This window comes from Triticum urartu, chromosome 3 (genome assembly GCF_003073215.2).
Source record: "Triticum urartu cultivar G1812 chromosome 3, Tu2.1, whole genome shotgun sequence".
Taxonomy (NCBI): domain Eukaryota; kingdom Viridiplantae; phylum Streptophyta; class Magnoliopsida; order Poales; family Poaceae; genus Triticum; species Triticum urartu.
The window spans coordinates 677,855,021-677,873,280 of NC_053024.1; positions in this window are offsets into that span (position 1 = coordinate 677,855,021).

The window sequence follows — 18,260 nt, forward strand, 5'->3', positions numbered from 1 at the left end:
CCTCTTCAAGAGCTTCACGTAACTTACTCAACTATGCTAGAGCCCATAATAGCTTGTGGCTGCACACGAAAGTTTCTAGCATGAATCATCTCAGTTCCCTTTAAGCCTGGGTGGCAATCCATAGGAAGATCACACGGGTACCCCAAGATTTCCGAAAAAACAGACAACACTAGGTTCCCCGGGTGCCTCAATCCACCCAGATGTTAATTTAAGTTACCGCCTTAAGTTGAACCATTAATTAATAACCTCACATCTGTCATGGATTTCACTCAAACCCAAAGCACTTCTACGAGCATAGCATAGCAATATAAGCAACGCATAGAAGTAACTCCCAAGGGTTTGATAGTAACAGGGTAATAGGTTCTACCTCAACAACTACTTCCCAACCCACAAGTTAATGACGTCCTAATCATGCAATGTTTGAGGATTGGAACTAATGCATAAAAACTGGGTATGGAAAGAGTATGATCAATGTGTTACTTGCCTTGCTGACGATCCGTGAAACCTAGAGACTCGTAGTAACACGCTTCGCACTCTGGGTGTTCTATCGCAAACAAACAATAACATACATAAGCAACAAGCAAAACTCAAATACGAGGGGTTGACCAGAAAGTTCAACTTAAGAACACTGGTTTGCAAAAAGAATCAAATCAAACGGAACAACGAAACTCAAACGGCGAAAGAAATAAGATCCGTTTACTAATCTGAACTAAGGTCAAATTTTACAGTAGCAAAAACTTGTGCAAGTTGGTTAAACAGAAAGAGGGTCTCGAGAAGAAGATCGAGGCGCTTGAATCGCCTGATTCCAACTAACGAGCGAAAAGATAAACAGAAACTAAGATCGGATCAAAAATCACAATTGAGAAAAATCGCAGATAAATCCGATAAAAAGAAAACTAACGAATAGTCTAACGAACGTGCATTCGTTAGCTGTGACTAACAGGCGAAAACCGTTCGTTAAAACGAACATACGGACGAACGTCCGCTAAATAGAAGAACCGACGAACCGATCTAAAAAACGAACTAGGGTTTCTAAAAAAAGCCAAACGGTTTAAAAAAATCGGCGGCTCGGGTCCGGCGCGGTACCTCCAGCGAGGGGCTCCGGCGAGGCGGTGTTGGGCGGCGGGGCGGCAGCAGTAGGCGCGGACGGCGGCGGCTGCGTGCGGCTGTGGGCGGCGGTGGTGGTGTGGGGGTGGGGGGGGTGGTGCGTATATAAAGGGGGAGGGGGCGACTTGGAGGAGGGGGCAAGGCGCGGCGGAGGCGGAGTCCGGCTCAGACTCCGGTCCGAGCTCGGCGGCGGCGGCGCTCGCGCGCAGGAAGGCGGCGGCGGCTTGGGCCGGCGGCCCGGCTGTGTTCGCCCCAGTCGGCTGGAGATTTTTTAAAACAATTTCGCCAACACAAATAAAATCCTAGAAAATAAAATAAAAATCTAAAAATGCCAAAACAAATTTTCACCATCTAAATAAAATATTTATAAGGAGATGAACATTTTCTTGGCCCTAAAATGCAATTTCGAAAACGTGCAATTTTTATAATGCAAATAAAATCCAAATAAAATCGAATAAAATCAAAATAAATGATTTTAATATTTTTCCTCCAATATTTCAATTATTTTGGAGAAGTCATATTATCTCCTCTCTTATATTTTAATATGAAATATTTTTCGGAGAGAAAAATTATTAAAATCAAAATCCTCGTTTCATTATTTGATAAGAATCAAATATGAAAACATGGAAATCCCCAACTCTCTCCGAGGGTCCTTGAGTTGCTTAGGATTTCTAGGATTGCGAAAACGAAAATGCGATAAAATATGATATGCATGCATGACCTATGTATAATATTCCAAATTGGAAATTTGGGATGTTACACTGAGATTATAGCTTGTTGGTTCTCAATGAAGTTTCTGATTCATACTTGAAATTGTGATTGAATTATTATTTTAGCATAAGAGATCATATGACAATATTTATATATGTTGCTGTTATAAGGATCATCATGATGCCCTCATGTCCGTATTTTATTTTATCAACACCTCTATCTCTAAACATGTGGACATATTTTTCGATTTCGGCTTTCGCTTGAGGACAAGCGAGGTAAGCTTGGGGGAGTTGATACGTCCATTTTGCATCATGCTTTTATATCGATATTTATTGCATTATGGCTGTTATTACACATTATGTCACAATACTTATGCCTTTTCTCTCTTATTTTACAAGGTTTACATGAAGAGGGGGAATGCCGGCAGCTGGAATTCTGGGCTGGAAAAGGAGCAAATATTAGAGACCTATTCTGCACATCTCCAAAAGTCCTGAAACTCCACGGGAATTATTTTCAGAATATATAAAAAATATTGGGTGAAAGAAGTACAAGAGGGGGGCCACCCACCATCCACGAGGGTGGGGGCGTGCCCCCTGCCTCGTGGGCCCCCTGGTGGCCCTCTGATGCCCATCTTTGGCTATATGGAGTCTTTCGTCTAGGAAAAAATCATAAGCTAGCTCACGGGACGAAACTCCACCGCCACGAGGTGGAACCTTGGCGGAACCAATCTAGGGCTCCGGCGGAGCTGTTCTACCGGGGAAACTTCTCTCCGAGAGGGGGAAATCATCACCATTGTCATCACCAACGATCCTCTCATCGGGAGGGGGTCAATCTCCATCAACATCTTCACCAGCACCAGCACCATCTCATCTCAAACCCTAGTTAATCTCTTGTATCCAATCTTTGTATCCATATCTCAGATTGGTACCTGTGGGTTGCTAGTAGTGTTGATTAATGCTTGTAGTTGATGCTAGTTGGTTTACTTGGTGGAAGATCATATGTTCAGATCCATTATACATATTAATACCCCTCTGATTATGAACATGAATATGCTTTGTGAGTAGTTACGTTTGTTCCTAAGGACATGGGAGAAGTCTTGCTATAAGTAGTCATGTGAATTTGGTATTCGTTCGATATTTTGATGAGATGTATGTTGTCATCCCTCTAGTGGTGTCATGTGAATGTTGACTACATGACACTTCACCATTGTTTGGGCCTAGAGGGAGGCATTGGGAAGTAATAAGTAGATGATGGGTTGCTAGAGTGACAGAAGCTTAAACCCTAGTTTATGCGTTGCTTCGTAAGGGGCTGATTTGATCCATATGTTTCATGCTATGGTTAGGTTTACCTTAATACTTCTATTGTAGTTGCGGATGCTTGCAATAGGGGTTAATCATAAGTGGGATGCTTGTCCAAGTAAGGGCAGTACCCAAGCACTGGTCCACCCACATATCAAATTATCAAAGTACCGAATGCGAATCATATGAGCGTGATGAAAACTAGCATGACGATAATTCCCATGTGTCCTCGGGAGCGCTTTCCTTTATATAAGAGTTTGTCCAGGCTTGTACTTTACTACAAAAAGGATTGGGCCATCTTGCTGCACCTTATTTACTTTTACTATTTGTTACTCGTTACAAATTACCTTATTACAAAACTATGTGTTACCGATAATTCTAGTGCTTGCAGAGAATACCTTACTGAAAACTGCTTATCATTTACTTCTGCTCCTCGTTGGGTTCGACACTCTTACTTATCGAAAAGGCTACGATAGGTCCCCTACACTTGTGGGTCATCAGGTAACGGTTGCGCAAGTCCACGGAGGGCTCCACCCACGAAGGGTTCACGACGAAGCAACCTTGTCTATCCCACCATGGCCATCGCCCATGAAGGACTTGCCTCACTTGGGTAGATCTTCATGAAGTAGGCGATCTCCTTGCCCTTACAAACTCCTTGGTTCAACTCCAAAATCTTGATGGAGGCTCCCAAGTGACACCTAACAAATCTAGGAGACACCACTCTCCAAAAGGTAATAGATGGTGTTTTGATGATGAACTCCTTGATCTTGTGCTTCAAATGACAGTCTCCCCAACACTCGACTCTCTCTCATAGATTTGGATATGGTGGAACGATGATTTGAGTGCAAAGCAACTTGGGGAAGGCTAGAGATCAAGGTTCTAGTGGTTGGATTGGAATGTCTTGGTCTCAACACATGAGTAGGTGGTTCTTTCTCAGAAAATGAGTAGTGGAAGTGTAGGAACGTTCTGATAGCTCTCTCCATGAATGGAGGATGGGTGGAGGGGTATATATAGCCTCCACACAAAATCTGGCCGTTACAGAAAATTCACCAAACTCGGTGGGACCAAAACGAGAAACTCGGTCAGACCGATATGGTTTAAAATGTGAATGTTAGAGTTTCCGATGGGACCGATATGATCAACTCGGTGGGACCGATGTGCTAGGGTTAGGGTAAAACCTCAGCTTAGTTTGACCAATTACACAAACTCGGTGTAACCGATTTTGTTAATAAGCAAAACAGAGAGTTGGTCAAGCAAAATCGGTGGGACCGATTGCATATCTCGATGAGACTGAGATAATTGCAATAGGCAACATAGAGTTTGCAAGCCCATCTCGGTGAGACCGAACTGATTAGGGTTTCTGGCAGTGGCTATGTCAAACGAACTCGGTGGCGTCTGATAGATCAAATCGGTGGGGCCGAGTTTGACTTTAGGTTTGGGACATATGTGGAAATGAGAAAGTGGTTGAGGGCTTTGGAGTATATCACTAAGCACTTTGAGCAAGCAAGCCATTAAGCAACACCTCACCCCCTTTTAATAGTATCGGCTTTTCCTATGGACTCAATGTGATCTTGGACCACTAAAATGAAAATGTAGTCTTATGATTTTGCCAATGTTTGTCCTTAGCATCTTGAAGGGGTTCCACATCCTCTTGTCCATGCCATGCCTTTGTTGAACTCTCTGAAATATACTAGATAAAAGTATTAGTCCAACAAGAGATATGTTGACATTAATTACCAAAATAACCCAGGGAGCACTTGTGCTTTCAAAAAACCAACGCAAGCTCAAGAGGTAGCAGAAATAATTTTTGGCGCCCTTGCCGCGGAGATCTATGCCAAGCCAAGACATACCAAGTACCCATCATGAACTCTCATCCCTCGCATTACATTATTTGCCATTCGCCTCTCGTTTTCTTCTCCCCCACTTCTAAAACGATTTTCGAAAAGATTTGCCTTTTCTTCGGCCTTGTTCCATTCGATCTTGTGTTACCATGTGCCTTCTTTTTGCTTGCATCTTTGCTTGGTAAGAGTTTATGGATCCCCACCCACTTTCTAATATTTTTAAAGGATCCAATTATGATGAACCAATTGCTAGTGAGTTGAGTGCACTAGATTATCTTTATGGAGTTTTGCTTGATATCCGTGAATCTGGAAATTCTGATGAAGTGCTTTATAAAGTGATTCACTATAGATCTGTGAATAAAAAGCATGATTGCAATGATGTTATTATAAATTCTATTAATTTCAATTGTGCTAATAATATGCAAAACCCTAAGGTTGGGGATACTGGTTTTGCTATATCCACTACTTGTTGCAATGATCATGATTGGGGTGATTCTTTTTATAATCTTGAAAATTTATTTAAGCCCATGATTCATATGAGATTGATAATAATGTTTGAAATAATACTGAAAGTGGGTTTGGAAGAGTGTAAACTTTAGATCCCACATATTTGGATAATGTTCGATCTTATGAAGTTTTTGATAAAAGTGGGTTTGGAGAGGTCATGACTATAGTTAATGATATTCCCACTATTTTGGAAGAGAACTTTGCATGCATGTGGATCATGTAGAGAAAGTTTTATGTGATAGCTATATTATTGAATTTGAATATGATCCCACATGTAATTATTATGAGAGAGGAAAATATGGTTGTAGATATTTTCATGTTACTAAATTACCTCTCATTATGTTGAGATTGCTATTGTTTCTTTCTTCTTCCTTGCATATAGTAGTTTTTGCTTGTCTTGATAATTTGTTTGCCTATAAACTACCTATGCATAGGAAACATGTTAGACTTAAACTTGTTTGTTACATGTTTTACGATTCTCTCTTTGTGTTTCAATCATTATATTTCATGTGAGCATCATTAAAATTACCAATGCCTAGCCAAGGGCGTTAAACAATAGCGCTTGTTGGGAGGCAACCCATTTTTTTTTGCTTTTTAGGTCCTGTTTTGCAATAAATAATTCATCTAGCCTCTAGTTAGATGTGGTTTTATGTTGTAATTAGTGTTTGTGCCAAGTAAGACCTTTGGGATAGCTTACGATGATAGTTGATTTGATCCTGCTGAAAAAACAGAAACTTTTGCGCCAAGAGATTAGTCTTCATTTTTTAGTAGAAGCGAGATAAAATGCTGATTCTTTTTGCATATGATTAATAAGAAAAATTTATAGGACTTCCAAATATCTCAGGATTTTTGGAGTTACAGAAGTATTTGAAATATCCAGATTGCTATAGACTGTTCTATTTTTTTTACAGATTCTGTTTTTCGCGTGTTGTTTGCTTATTTTGATGAATCTATGGCTAGTATCGGGGGGTATGAACCATGGAAAAGTTGGAATATAGTAGATATTACATCAATATAAATAAAGAATGAGTTCACAACAGTACCAAAAGTGGTGATTTATTTTCTTATACTAACGGAGCTTACGAGATTTTCTGTTAAAGTTTTGTGTTGTGAAGTTTTCAAGTTTTGGGTAAGGATTTGATGGACTATGGAATAAGTGCTGGAAATATGCCCTAGAGGCAATAATAAAATGATTATTATATTTCCTTGTTCATGATAGTTGTCTATTATTCATGCTATAATTGTATTATCCAGAAATCATAATACATGTGTGAATACATAGACCACAATGTGTCCCTAGTGAGCCTCTAGTTGACTAGCTCGTTGATCAACAGATAGTCATGGTTTCCTAGCTATGGACATGGGGATGCCACTGATAACGGGATCACATCATTAGGAGAATGATGTGATGGACAAGACCCAAGCCTAAACATAGCACAAGATCGTATAGTTTGTTTGCTAGAGTTTTTCCAATGTCAAGTATCTTTTCCTTAGACCATGAGATCGTGTAACTCCCGGATACCGTAGGAGTGCTTTGGGTGTACCAAACATCACAACGTAACTGGGTGACTATAAAGGTATACTACGGGTATCTCCGAAAGTGTCTGTTGGGTTGACACGGATCAAGACTGGGATTTGTCACTCCGTACGACGGAGAGGTATCTCTGGGCCCACTCGGTAATGCATCATCATAATGAGCTCAAAGTGACCAAGTGTCTGGTCACGGGATCATGCATTACGGTACGAGTAAAGCGACTTGCCGGTAACGAGATTGAACGAGGTATTGGGATACCGACGATCGAATCTCGGGCAAGTAACGTACCGATTGACAAAGGGAATTGTATACGAGGTTGCTTGAATCCTCGACATCGTGGTTCATCCGATGAGATCATCGAGGAGCATGTGGGAGCCAACATGGGTATCCAGATCCCGCTGTTGGTTATTGACCGGAGAGCCATCTCGGTCATGTCTACATGTCTCCCGAACCCGTAGGGTCTACACACTAAAGGTTCGGTGATGCTAGGGTTGTAGAGATATGAATATGCAGTAACCCGAAAGTTGTTCGGAGTCCCGGATGAGATCCTGGACGTCAAGAGGAGTTCCGGAATGGTCCGGAGGTGAAGAATTATATATAGGAAGTGCAGTTTCGGCCATCGGGGGAGTTTTGGGGGTCACCGGTATTGTACCGGGACCACCGGAAGGGTCCCGGGGGTCCACCGGGTGGGGCCACCCATCCCGGAGGTCCCCATGGGCTAAGTTGGGAGGGGAACCAGCCCATAGTGGGCTGGTGCGCCCCCTTTGGCCCACCCCTGCGCCTAGGGTTGGAAACCCTAGGGTGGGGGGCGCCCCACTTGCCTTGGGGGGTACTCCAACCCCCCTGGCCGCCGCCCCCCTTGGGAGACCTGATCTCCAAGGGCCCGCGCCCCCCCAAGGGGGCCTATATAAAAGGGGGGGGGAGGGAGGGGCAGCCGCACCCTTGAGTCTTGGTGCCTCCCTCTCCCCTGCTACACCTCTCCCTCTCGTAGTAGAACGGCGAAGCCCTGCTGCGGTGACCTCCTGCATCCACCACCACGCCGTCGTGCTGCTGGATCTTCATCAACCTCTCCTTCCCCCTTGCTGGATCAAGAAGGAGGAGACGTCACGCTGACCGTATGTGTGTTGAACACGGAGGTGCCGTCCGTTCGGCGCTAGGATCTCCGGTGATTTGGATCACGTCGAGTACGACTTCCTCATCCCCGTTTTTTGAACGCTTCCGCGCGTGATCTACAAAGGTATGTAGATGCAATCCGATCACTCATTGCTAGATGAACTCATAGATGGATCTTGGTGAAACCGTAGGAATTTTTTTGTTTTCTGCAACGTTCCCCAACAATAAGGAGTGGCAAGAGCCTAAGCTTGGCGATGCCCAAGGAACCCCAAGGTAATATTCAAGGAAAACCAAGAGCCTAAGGTTGGGGATGCACCAGGAAGGCATCCCCTCTTTCGTCTTCGTCTATCGGTAACTTTACTTGAGGCTATATTTTTATTCAACACATGATATGTGTTTTTCTTGGAGCATCTTGTATGATTTGAGTCTTTGCTTTCTAGTTTGCCACAATCATCCTTGCTGTACACACCTTTTGGGAGAGACATGCATGAATCGTGATTTATTAGAATACTCTATGTGCTTCACTTATATCTTTTGAGCTAGGCAATTTTGCTCTAGTGCTTCGCTTATATCCTTTTAGAGCACGGTGGTGGTTTTATTTTATAGAAATTGATGAATTCTCGTACCTCACTTATAATATTTTGAGAGTCTTTAAAACATCATGGTAATTTGCTTTGGTTATAAATTAGTCCTAATATGATAGGCATCCAAGAGGGATATAATAAAAACTTTCATATAAAGTGCATTGAGTACTATGAGATGTTTGGTTCCTTATGATTGTTTTGATATATGGAGATGGTGATATTAGAGTCATGCTAGTAAGTAGTTGTGAATTTGAGAAATACTTGTGTTAAGGTTTGTGAGTCCCGTAGCATGCACGTATGGTGAACCGTTATGTAACGATGTTGGAGCATGAGATATTTTTTGATTCTCTTCCTTATGAGTGGCGGTCGGGGACGAGCGATGGTCTTTTCCTACCAATCTATCCCACTAGGATCATGCAGGTAGTACTTTGTTTCGATGACTAATAGATTTTTGCAATAAGTATGTGAGTTCTTTATGACTAACGTTGAGTCCATGGATTGTACGCACTCTCACCTTTCTGCCATTGCTAGCCTCTCTTGTACCGCAACTTTCGCCGGTACCATAAAGCCACCATATACTTTCCTCAAAACAACCACCATACCTACCTATTATGGCATTTCCATAGCCATTCCGAGATATATTGCCACGCAACTTTCCACCGTTCCATTTATTATGACAAGCATCATCATTGTCATATTGCTATGCACGATCATTTAGTTGACATCGTATTTGTGGCAAAGCCACCGTTCATCATATTTTTTATACATGTCGCTCTTGATTCATTGCACATCCCGGTACACCGCCGGAGGCATTCATATAGAGTCATATTTTCTTCTAGTATCGAGTTGTAAGCAAATAGAAGTGTGATGATCTTCATTATTAGAGCATTGTCCCATGTGGGGGAAAAAGAGAAAGGCCAAATAAAAAAAGAAGGCCCAAAAAAAGAAAAAGATGAGAGAAAAATAGAGAAGGGACAATGTTACTATCCTTTTTGCCACACTTGTGTTTCAAAGTAGCACCATGATCTTCATGATAGAGAGTCTCCTATATTGTCATTTTCATATACTAGTGGGAATTTTTCATTATAGAACTTGGCTTGTATATTCCAATGATGGGCTTCCTCAAAATGCCCTAGGTCTTCATGAGCAAGCAAGTTGGATGCACACCCATTTAGTTTTCTTTTTGAGCTTTCATAAACTTACAGCTCTAGTGCATCCGTTGCATGGCAATCCCTACTCACTCACATTGATATCTATCGATGGGCATCTCCATAGTCCGTTGATATGCCTAGTTGATGTGAGACTATCTCCTTATTTTATCTTCTCCACAACCACCGTCTATTCCACCTATAGTGCTATGTCCATGGATCATGCTCATGTATTGCGTGAAATTTGAAAAGGTTTGATAACACCAAAAGTATGAAACAATTGCTTGGCTTGTCATCGGGGTTATGCATGATTTGAATATTTTGTGTGATGAAGATGGAGCATAGCCAGACTATATGATTTTGTAGGGATAAGCTTTCTTTGGCCATGTTATTTTGAGAAGACATAATTATTTTGTTAGTATGCTTGAAGTCTTATTGTTTTTATGTCAATATCAAACTTTTGTTTTGAATCATTCGGAGCTGAACATTCATGCCACAATAAAGAGAATTACAAGGATAAATATGTTAGGTAGAATTCCACATCAAAAATTCTGTTTTTTATCATTTACCTACTCGAGGACGAGCATGAATTAAGCTTGGGGATGCCTGATACGTCTCCAACGTATATATAATTTTTAATTGTTCCATGCTATTATATTATCTGTTTTGGATGTTTTATATGCTATTTTATATGATTTTTGGGACTAACCTATTAACCTAGAGCCTAGTGCTAGTTTCTGTTTTTTCCCTTGTTTTAGAGTTTCGCAGAAAAGGAATACCAGACGGAGTCCAAACGAAACGAAACTTTCGCGATGATTTTTCTTGGACCAGAAGACACTCAGGAGACTTGGAGTGCAAGTCAGAAGAGCCACGGGGTGGCCACAAGGGTGGGGGCGTGCCTAGGGGGTAGGGCGCGTCCCCGACCTTGTGGGTCCGTCGATGACCCCATGACCTAGATCTTCCTCCTATATATTCTCAAATATCCCAAAAACTTCCATGGGAGCCACGAAACCACTTTTCCACCACCGCAACCTTCTATACCCATGAGATCCCATCTAGGGGCCTTTTCCGGCATCCTGCCGGAGATGGATTCAATAACGGAGGGATTCTACATCAACACCATTGCCTCTTCGATGAAGCGTGAGTAGTTTACCATAGACCTACGGGTCCATAGCTAGTCACTATATGGCTTCGTCTCTCTATTTGATTCGCAATACCATGTTCTCCTCGATGTTCTTGGAGATCTATTCGATGTAATACTCTTTTGCGGTGTGTTCGCCGTGATCCGATGAATTGTGGATTTATGATCAGCTTATCTGTGAATATTATTTGAATCTCCTCTGAATTCTTATATGCATGATTTGATATCTTTGCAAGTCTCTTCAAACTATCGATTTGGTTTGTCCAACTAGATTGGTTTTTCTTGCAATGGGAGAAGTGCTTAGCTTTGGTTTCAATCTTGTGGTGCTCGATCCTAGTGACAGAAGGGGAACCGACACGTATTGTATTGTTGCCATCGAGGATAACAATATGGGGCTTTCATCATATTGCTTGATTTAATCCTGCTACATCATGTCATCTTACTTAATGTGTTACTCTGTTCTTATGAACTTAATACTCTAGATGTGAGCAGGAGTCGGTCGATGTGTGGAGTAATAGTATTAGATTCAGAATCGTTTCGGTCTACTTGACACAGACGTGATCCCTATATTCATGATCATTGCCTTAGATATCGTCATAACTTTGTGCTTTTCTATCAATTGCTCGGCAGTAATTTGATCACCCACCGTATTACTTTCTATCTTGAGAGAAGCCTCTAGTGAAAACTATGGCCCCCGGGTCTATTTTCCATCATATAAGTTTCCGATCTATAATTCTAGTTTCCTATTTACTTTTTTACAATCTTTTACTTTTCGTTCCAAAAACCAAAAATACCAAAAATATTACTTTACCGTTTATCCATCTATATCAGATCTCACTTTGCAAATAACCGTGAAGGGATTGACAACCCCTTTGTCGCGTTGGGTGCAAGTTGGTGTTTGTTTGTGTAGGTATTTGGTAGTTTGTTGCGTTGTCTCGTACTGGATTGATACCTTGGTTCTCAAAAACTGAGGGAAATACTTACTCTACTTTGCTACATCACCCTTTCCTATTCAAGGAAAAAACCAACACAAGCTCAAGAGGTAGCATATGTCAACAAGATTCTAGCAGGCAATGCCCGAATTCTTGAGCAGCTTTACATCGTTCGTGATGTCCACCGTAACAAACATGTAGTGGGAGCTATTGACAAACCTGGCGAAACACTCACAAGGCCTTGGGGCCAGGCAGTAGCGGTAGATGCTACTTCTTGAGCTTGCGTTGTTTTTTTCCCTTGAAGACGAAAGGGTGATGCAGCAAAGTAGAGATAAGTAAGATGACATGATGTAGAGGAATCAATTCAAGCAATATGATGAAAACCCCATCTTTTTATCCTCGATGGCAATGATACAATATGTGCCTTGCTGCCCCTACTGTTACTGGGAAAAGACATCGCAAGATTGAACCCAAAGCTAAGCACTTCTCCCATTGCAAGAAAAACCAATCTAGTTGGCCAAACCAGACCGATAGTTTGAAGAGAATTACAAAGATATCAAATCACGCATAAAAGAATTTAGAGAAGATTCAAATAATATTCATAGATAAGCTTTTCATAAATCCACAATTCATCAGATCTCGATAAATACACCGCTAAAAAGTATTACATCTAACAGATCTCCAAGAACATCGAGGAGTACAAGGTATTTAGAATCAAAGAGAGAGAAGAAGCCATCTAGCTACTAGGTATGGACCCATAGGTCTGTGGTAAACTACTCACGCTTCATCGGAAGGACACAATAGAGTTGATGTAGAAGCCCTTCGTGATCGAATCCCCCTCCGACAGGGTGCCAGAAAAGGTCCCTAGATGGGATCTCATGGGTACAGAAGGTTGCGGTGGTGGAAAAGTGTTTTCGTTGATGCCTCTGGTGGTTTGGGGATATTTGGGAATATATAGGTGAAAGAATTAGGTCAGGAGGGTCACGGGGGTCCCACAACGGTGGGGGCACGCCGTACCCCCCTGAGTGCGCCCTCTGTCCTTGTGGCAGCCTCGTGTCTCCTCTGACTTCATCTCCAAGTCTCCTGGTTTGCTTCAGGTCCAAGAAATATCATCACAAAGGTTTCATTCCATTTGGACTCTGTTTGGTATTCCTTTTCTGCGAAACTCAAAAATTAAGGAAAAAGCAAGAACTGGCACTAGGCTCTAGGTTAATAGGTTAGTCCCCAAAATAACATAAAATAGCATATTAATGCATATAACATCCAAAACAGATAATAAAATAGCATGGAACAAAAAAAATTATAGATACATTGGAGACATATCAAGCATCCCCAAGCTTAATCCCCGCTCGTCCTTGAGTAGATAAATGATAAAAACAGAATTTTTGATGTGGAATGTTACCTAACATATTTATTAGTGTAATTTTATTTATTGTGGCATGAATGTTCAGATCCATAATATTCAAAACAAAATTTTAATATTGGCATAAAAACAATAATACTTCAAGCATACTAACAAGGCAATTATGTCTTCTCAAAATAGCATGGCCAAAGAAAGCTTATCCCTACAAAATCATATAGTCTGGCTATGCTCCATCTTCATCACACAAAATATTTAAATCATGCACAACCCTGATGACAAGCCAAGCAATTGTTTCATACTTTTTATGTTCTCAAACTTTTTCAACTTTCACGCAATACATGAGCGTGAGCCATGGACATAGCACTATAGGTGGAATGGAATATGTGGTTGTGGAGGAGACAAAAAGAGGGAGATAGTCTCACATCAACTAGGCGTATCAAGGGGATATGGAGATGCCTATCAATAGATATCAATGTGAGTGAGTAGGGATTGCCATGCAATGGATGCACTAGAGCTATAAGTTTATGAAAGCTCAAAAAGTAACTAAGTGGGTGTGCATCCAACTCGCTTGATCACGAAGACCTAGGGCAATTTGAGGAAGACCATCACTAGAATATACAAGCCAAGTTCTATAATGAAAAATTCCCACTAGTATATGAAAGTGACAACATAGGAGAATCTCTATCATGAAGATCATGGTGCTACTTTGAAGCACAAGCGTGGAAAAAGGATAGTAACATTGTCCCTTCTCTCTTTTCTCTCATTTTTTTATTGGGCCTTCTCTCATTATTTTGGCCTCTTTTTTTCATCTGGAGTCTCATCCCGACTTGTTGGGGAATCATAGTCTCCATCATCCTTTCCTCACATGAGACAATGCTCTAATAATGAAGATCATCACACTTTTATTTACTTACAACTCGATACTTAGAACAAATTATGACTCTATACACTACAAAAAAAAGACACATCCGTGACATTTTGGGCCGAACGATTTTTTTTTCTGTCATACATATGACACTTCTATGACGATAATTGTGACAAAACCTGGTATCATCATAGATGTGGTGGGATCCTACTTCTATGACAAAAAATCATGACAGAAAATGGGCTTTTCGTCCTGGGTGGGCCGGAGACGCAGCTGCATGACATTCTTTGGGCCGTCCATGACGGAAAAACCGTGGTAGAAGCGAGGGGGAGGAAAATTTCGGGGAGTTCCCGGTTATGGTGGGAGGTCGGGGGCCGAGCGATGCGCGTTTCTCTCGTACACGTACGCGCGTGTGTGCGAGGCGTTGGCTCTAACTGAACCCGAGCGAGGCGTTGGGCTCTAACTGAACCCGAGCGATTGCACTGCAGGCTACGCATTACTGAACCCGAGCGATCAATTGATGGCTGCTAACTGAACTCGATCGAGCGATTCCTTCGCTACTGCTGCTAACTGAAGCCGATCGATGCTGCCTCTGGGATGAACGGTGAGCGTTGCGGGGGGTTTGGATGAACAGTGAGCGGTGGCGTTGCCTCTGGATGAAAAGGACCCCGTGGTGCGGCGGAGGGCTAGATGAACAGTAGATAGTGGAGTGTTGCCCGTGGAGGGGTGGTTGAACAGGACCCCGTGGTTTGGAGGGCTGGATGAACAATAGACGGTGGAGGGGTGGTTGAACAGTAGCCGGTGGAGTAGCGCACGATGGAGACTAGAGGAGGTCAACGGTAGCCCATGGAGGCTGGAGGAGGTCGACGGTGGAGATGAACTGTATCCCGTGGAGTCCCATTTTGCGGTACGCCACACCCCTCCCGATGAACAAGACCCCTGTTTCGACCGTAGGAGGTCCGTTTCGTCCGTTTTGCGGTACGCCACACCCCTCCCGATGAACAGGACCCCCTTTCGACCGTAGGAGGTCCGTTTCCTCCGTTTTGTGGTACGCCAGACCGCTCCCGATCAACAGGACCCCGTTCCGAATGTAGGAGGTCCATTTCCTCCGTTGTGCAGTACGCCAGGACTCGTTTCCATTACCTGTTCCATCCAAGCCCTCCCGATGAACACGACCACGCATTCCGTTCCGACCCAGCAGGTTGGCTCCCATGTGTTCTGTTGCCTCCTGATGAACACGACGCACTCCGTTACCTCCCCATGAACACGACACATTCCGTTGTCTCCCCATGAACACGACGACGATGATGTTTCTCCGTTCTGACCCAGCCATGTAGATGAGCCCTGGCCGTACGTATGCGCGAGTAGGCGTTCGAGACCCCGCCCGTATGTACACATACGTGGCCGTATTTTCTTTCTTGCACCCTTGCCGCTGTACGTACGTGTACATGCTACGTGCGTGCCTCTACTACGACACGTACGCGCCTCTACTACGACACGTGCGCGCCTCTACATCCACCAGTATATATGTACATACACGTTCACAACCAGAATGACAACGCTACGTACGCTCCGACTAGGTGGGTCCCGACTGTCAAGCACTTCCTTGCGTGTGAAAATGTAGTTGGTGGGTCCCAGCAGTCAGGGGGGCGAATCATTTTGTTTTTTTGCCCGGACACACTTCCTTACGTGCAAAGGTGTAGCTGGTGGGTCCCAGCAGTCAGGGGGAAACATTTTTTTCGCGAAATATGGTGGCCCGTCCGGTGGGTCCCCGCTGTTAGGTGGAGGAATAATTATTTTGCACGTAATAAGGAGGCACTTCCTTGCTGCGGCCGTGGACCCAGCTGTCAGCCTCTCCACGTACAGTCCATGTTTGATGGAAGCCGTTCCTTGACCACGTTGACCACGCCGCGCCGAGAGCACCAGGGCGGTGGACGACGGCGAGGCATAGGAAGGGGACGACGCGGAGCCGGGGAAGACGCGGCAGTGGATGCCCACGCGTAGAGGAGTACGAGGGTTCACTAGTTCGCTGCGGTGTGAGGCTGCCATCGCCGCAGAATAACAGGGGGTGTGGGTGAGTAGAGGGATGGCCTGGCCAGCGGTGGGAGTAGTAGGGGGCGGTGAGGCCTCCACCACATCGCAGCCGGCCACGGGAGGCAGGAGCACGAGGTACGACCGGCGCAGGTTTGGGCGGCTGGAGCAAGAAGACCAGAGGTTGAAGAAGCACTACAGCCATTGGATGGACATCGTACGGTCACTGGAGCTAGAATCATGCATATTGACTAAGTTGACAAAGCCCTCCATCCCCGTCAACTTAGTAGGCCCACAAGTCAGGCTGCCACTATACTGGGTCCCAGCTAACAGGGGGAGTATTCATTTTTTGTGCGTAATAAGGAGGCACTTCCTTGCGTGCGAAGATATAGCTGGTGGGTCCGAGCTGTCAGCGGCGGTAACGTTTTTTCGCGAAATACAGAGGCCCTTTCGATGGGTCCCTGATGTCAGGTGGAGGAATCATTATTTTGCGCGTAATAAGGAGGCATTTTCTTGCGTGCGGCCATGGACCCAGCTGTCGGCCTCTCCACGTACAGTCCACTTCAGATGCATGTCGGTCATTGACCACGTTGACCAGGCCGCGCCGAGAGCACCAGGGCGATGGACGACGGCGAGGCCTAGGAAGGGAATGACACGGAGGCAGGGAAGACTCGACAGTTGTTTCCCACGCGGAGGGGAGTACGACTGTACAAGGGTTTACTGGTTCGTCTGCCGTCGCCGGAGAATAATAGCAGGTGTGGGTGAGTAGAGGGATGGCTAGGCCAGCGATGGGAGTACGGTGGGGTGGTGAGGCCTGCGCGGCGGCACAGCCGGCCGCGGGGAGGAGGGAGCAGGCAGTACCGCTGGCGCTTGTTTGAGCGGCTGGAGCAGGAAGAGCAGAGATTGAAGAAGCACGACGGTCGTTCGATGGACATCCAACAGTCACTGCTTGTGTGTCAACCTTTTTTTAGGAAAGCCTCAAATCTGTGGAAAACAACATACAGCCCATCTGCCATTTTTTTCTAATAATTTACAGCCCATTTGCTAATTCTTAAGGTTTTTTTGGAGCCCATATTCTTTTTGTTAGCATTACAGCCCATATTGTGGCCACGGTTAAAAAATTATACGAAATTTTGCATATTTCGGTGCGGTCCGAACTGTTTTTAATCCTAAAATTTCGACTCACATTCAAACTGATTTTAAAAATAAATGTATATCAATATAAAATCCAACAAATTCTCCATGCATAAAAATTAATGTAATTTAAAATCTCGAAATGAAAAAAAATATATTTGGAACTAATTGCCGGTTTGATGTGTTTTAAAAATGTAAAACCCATTTCTCATTACTGATGGGCCATTTTTTCGGCCAGCCGAATGAAAGCTCTCCTCGTCTTGAAAGATTTGCAGCCCAACAGGCTTGACAAAGCAACTTACATGGCAAATCACAAAAAAACTGGGCTGTGGCCGTGGACCCAGTTGTCAGCCTCTCCACGTACAGTACTCTTCCGATGGAAGTCGTTCCTTGACCATGTTGACCACGCCGCGCGGAGAGCACCACGGCGGTGGACGATGGCGAGGCCTAGGAAGGGGACGACGCGGAGCCAGGGAAGACGCGGCAGTGGAAGCCCGCACGGAGAGGTGTACGAGGGTTCACTGGTTCGGCTGCGGTGTGAGGCTGCCGTCGCCGCAGGGCCTGGCCAGCGGTGGGAATAGTAGGGGGCGGTGAGCCCTCCGCGGTAGCATAGCCGGCCACGGGAGGCAGGAGCATGCGGAACGACCGGCGCTGCTTTGGGCGGCTGGAGCAAGAAGACCAGAGGTTGAGGAAGCACTACGGTCGTTGGATGGACATCGTACGGTCACTAGAGCTAGAATCGTTCATATTGACTAAGTTGACAAAGCCCTCCGTCCCCGTCAACTTAGTAGGCCCACAAGTCAGCCTCCCACAATGGTGGGTCCCAGCTAGCAGGGGATATTCATTTTTTTGTGTGTAATAAGGAGGCACTTACTTGCGTGTGATGATATAACTGGTGGGTCCGACATGTCAGCGGGGGGAACATTTTTTCACGAAATACAGAGGCCCTTC